This window comes from Pituophis catenifer, unplaced genomic scaffold (assembly GCF_029215685.1).
Source record: "Pituophis catenifer annectens isolate HBS135680 unplaced genomic scaffold, rPitCat1.0.hap2 SCAF_16, whole genome shotgun sequence".
In the NCBI taxonomy this organism is placed as follows: domain Eukaryota; kingdom Metazoa; phylum Chordata; class Lepidosauria; order Squamata; family Colubridae; genus Pituophis; species Pituophis catenifer.
The window spans coordinates 17594329-17598519 of record NW_027256896.1 but is presented as its reverse complement, the minus strand read 5'-3'; the positions used below and the strand labels follow the sequence as shown (position 1 = coordinate 17598519).

Sequence of the window (4191 nt, the reverse complement as noted above, 5' to 3'; positions counted from 1 at the left end):
GCTGAGGGCTGGGGAAAAAGCACACGCGTTGCTAGGCCGCCGGGCCGTTGCTAAGGGCCCGCGCGGCGGTTGTTTTTTTTTTTTTTTTGCGACAGGCGACGCACTTGACGGCCCTCTTCCCCGCGCTTGACGGCCGGGCCGGAAGGCGGGGCCAGGTTCTGCCTCAGGCTTCCTGGGTGGTGGTGGTGGTGGTGGTGGTGGTGGGAAGAGAAGGACTTCAACTCCCAGCATTCTCTAGGGCAAGGGTCCCCAAGCTTGGCGGCTTTAAGACTTGTGGACTTCAACTTCCAGAATTCTCCAGCCAGCTGTGCTTTTTAGTTATTTGGCTGGAGAATTCTGGGAGTTGAAGTCCACAAGTCTTAAATCTGCACAAGTTTGAAGACCTCCGCTCTAGGGGATCGACATTTCTGTATAAGTAGTCCTGCCTGCTCAATGTTACAGTGGCTCTGGAAAAAGGGTCGAAGAGAAGAGAAGAGAAGATAATAATAGGATAAGATAGGGTAGAGTAGAGTAGAAAATAGCATGGGATGGAATAGAGAATAGAATAGAATAGAATAGAATAGAATAGAATAGAATAGAATAGAATAGAATAGAATAATAATGGAATGGAATGGAATGGAAATAGAAGAGAAGAGAAAAGAATGAGACAAGAGAAGAGAAGAGGATAATAATAGGATAAAATAGGGTAGGGTAGAGTGGAGTGGAAAATAGCATGGGATGGAATAGAGAATAGAATAGGATGGAATGGAATAGAATAGAATAGAATAGAATAGAATGAGAAGAGAAGAGAAGAGAAGAGAAGAGAAGAGAAGAGAAGAGAATAATAGGATAAGATAGGGTAGAGTAGAGTAGAGTAGAAAATAGCATGGGATGGAATATAGAATAGAATGAGAAGAGAAGAGAAGAGAAAAGAGAAGAGAAGAGAAGAGAAGAGAAGAGAAGAGAAGAGAAGAGAAGAGAAGAGAATGAGAGAAGAGAAGAGAAGAGAAGAGAAGAGAAGAGAAGAGAAGAGAGAAGAGAAGAGAATGAGAGAAGAGAAAAGAAGAGGATAATAATAGGATAAGATAGGGTAGGGTAGAGTAGAGTAGAAAATAGCATGGGATGGAATAGAGAATAGAATAGAATAGAATAGAATAGAATAGAATAGAATAGAATAGAATAGAATAGAATAGAATAGAATAGAATTCTTTATTGGCCAAGTGTGATTGGACACACAAGAAATTTGTCTTAGGTGTATATGCTCTCAGGGTATATAAGGAGAATAAAATACATTCATCAAGGATAAAAAGATACAAGACTTAGTATCTTAAGATAGTCATAGGTTACTAATAAGCAATCAAATCGTACCAGGAAACAAATAAAAACAATATAGATTGAAAGATACAAGCAACATGCTTATAGCCATAAGTGGGAAGAGATAGTTACTAGTAAGGAAGAGAAGATTAATAGTAGTGCAGATTTAGTGAATAGTTTGACAGTGTTGAGGGAATTATTTGTTTAGCAGAGTGATGGTGTTTGGGAAAAAACTGTCCTTGTGTCTAGTTGTTCTGGTGTGCAGTGCTCTACAGCGTCGTTTTGAGGGTAGGAGTTGAAACAGTTTATGTCCAGGATGCAAGGGGTCTGTAGGTATTTTCACAGCCCTCTTTTTGACTCGTGCAGTATACAGGTCCTCAATGGAAGGCAGGTTGGTTAGCCACGGTTTTTTCTGCAGTTCTAATTTTCTTAGGACTGGTTTTCACACTTACAACCATTGATCATGGAATCAAAATTCTGGGGACTTGGCAATGACTCATATTTATGACGGTCGTGGTAGTGCCCCAGGGTCATGTGATCCCTTTTTGCGATGTTCTGACAAGCAAAGTCAATGGGCTCCTTAACATCCCTGTTACTAACTTAACATGTGCAGCGATTCACTTAACAACCGTGGCAAGAAAGGTCGTAAAATGGGGCAAACCTCACTTAAATGTTTCGCTTAGCAACATCAATTTTGGGCTCCATTGTGATCGTAAGTCGAGGGCTACCTGTATACATTCCTATCCCCGTTGGTAAATTTTGTGGAATTTGCTGCTCAGTTTTGCTTAAAGTAAAAGAAAACAAAGTAAAATTTTTAAAAAACATGATAAAGCAGCTTTAATTAACATGCTGTGTTCAAATCCTGTGTACAAGGCATCGCCAGATTCCCAAAAATGTTTGCAAAAAAGTGCCTCCTTCCACCCTGGTTTTCTGTGATGTTGGAATGACATTTAAAAAATAAAATAAAATTTAGAATTATTAGCATGCTGTCCAGGAGGATGACTCTGTTTATGGATTGCAAATGTATTCTTTGGCATATCTAAGTTGCAAAATACACATTGACAGTGATACAATATATACACCAATATAAATAAATACATTTGTAACTTTCAAGAACTGCCTCAAAAATACTCTGCTTCTTTTATTATTTATTATTACAATGCTTTTATTTAAAACAAAGTTATATATTTTTAAAAAGATATTTATGAATAAATTACTGAGGTCCTGCAATTATTACTCAATAGGACACTAGTAACTGTTTTCTATTCAGTCATTTTTGTGATATTATTTGAGTACAATGCCAAAATGCCTATTTTAGGATTCTAGTCTTTTTTTTTTTTTAAGTCAAATAGGTCAGCTGTGCCATTTATCCAAACTGAGTTAATTTTTTTAATCCCCCACTAGTCATTCTACTGCTTTTTCAAAAAAATTTTTGTATATCTCGCCTCAGTTACGACAGACTGCATGAATTTCCCATATTTATTTTCTAATTCCTTCTCCCTAAATCCCAGTAAGAATAATTCTGCTTAAATCGTGACATCCGTCTGTAACATCTGCGCCACTGTATGAATTTGCACCCATTTCTTTTGCTTTTTTTCACAAGTCTACTGTGCGTGATAAAAATGGTCCCCTCTTTTATTTCATCCTTCCAACCCTGACTTCATATTCACCGATAAGCTTTTTTTTTTTAAAAAAAATAATAATAATTTAACTGGTGCCACACGTTAAAACGACACTCCAAGCAAAACCCAGTTCTTTCCTTTGGGGGGGAAAAATTGCCCACCACCCCACTGCCCACCTCTGGACCTTCATTTCCACCTCCTCAAAGGATGCAGATTTTCTCCCAGTTGGGAATCCCCCATTGGATCTCATCCAACAGAGCTGGTTCCTTTCCAGTTGGGAGTTTATTTTTTCTCTGCAGGAGAAAAAAAAAAAAAAAGAGAGAGAGAGAGAGGCTGAGCTTGGTATGACGGGGGTAACTTTCTGCGCAAGGAATGGATGTTGGGAGTCAGATTTTTTTTCTTTTAACCCTTTGTGTGCAAAAGGGGAGGGGGAGAGGGAAACACATATTCAGAGGGGGAGTTGGGGGAAAAAATAGACAGTGAGATCATCTAAGGACGGGGGTGACTGCCTGACTCCATTGTCTTTTAGCTGGGGATTTTTTTTACCTCCCCCCCAAGAAGATACCCAGAACATTGTGGGGAGAGGGAGATGTACCCCCCCATCTCAAGCTACCTAACAGCTAGACGAGATTTCTACTGCGAATAACGGAGCTGGAAGAAGCTGCTAGCTGAGCCAAACACCAGGTATTTATATACTCCTTGTCCATCCAAGCCTGCCCTTATCCCCCCACCCCCACTCTCTCCTTTGTGTATATTTGCATGCTCTTTTGTCTCTCTCTCCTTCTCTCTCTCTCTCTCTCTCTCTCCATCCTCCTTCCCTCCTTCTCCCAGCAACAATGGCTGAGATTTAATTCTGCACAAGAGAGCTATTGCTGATGGAGGCAAAGGACCAAAGGTTTACAGGGGGAAGGCTGAAGGTTTTTCCGTTTCCTTTCCAGGGAGAGAAGCAAGCATGCTGGAGGTGTGGGGGGGATTTCTTACCCCCACCATTTCAAAATAATGCAATAATAATCAGGGTTGACAATCTTGGGGTGCTTTTGGGGGAAAAAAGGTGCTTGCTTTTTGTTCGTTCATTTGTTTTAATGCCCTCCCCAAAAGGAAACGGGGATCTCCCCCACTCTGCCCTCTTTGAAGACAGCAGAGAGAATCGAATCGAAAATTTAATTCCGATTCTGCCTTCGAAAGATTCGGTGGAAGACTACACGCTGTGATTCTCTGACGGGAAGATGCGTTTGGTGGTTTTTAATAGCCCTGAGCATCTTCCAAAGAGAACTCC

At 40.4% G+C, this 4191-nt stretch overlaps 1 protein-coding gene across 1 annotated transcript in view; it reads left to right on the top strand.

Annotated features, from left to right (window-relative positions):
- Nucleotides 1-3533: 3533 nt before the first annotated feature.
- The window catches only part of PRKAR1B (protein kinase cAMP-dependent type I regulatory subunit beta), an 80899-nt gene continuing 80241 nt past the window's right edge, over nt 3534-4191 (top strand). The window contains exon 1 of the mRNA XM_070954953.1: nt 3534-3599. The gene's annotated coding sequence lies outside the window, so the exon portion shown is untranslated. The remainder of the gene's footprint in view (nt 3600-4191) is intronic.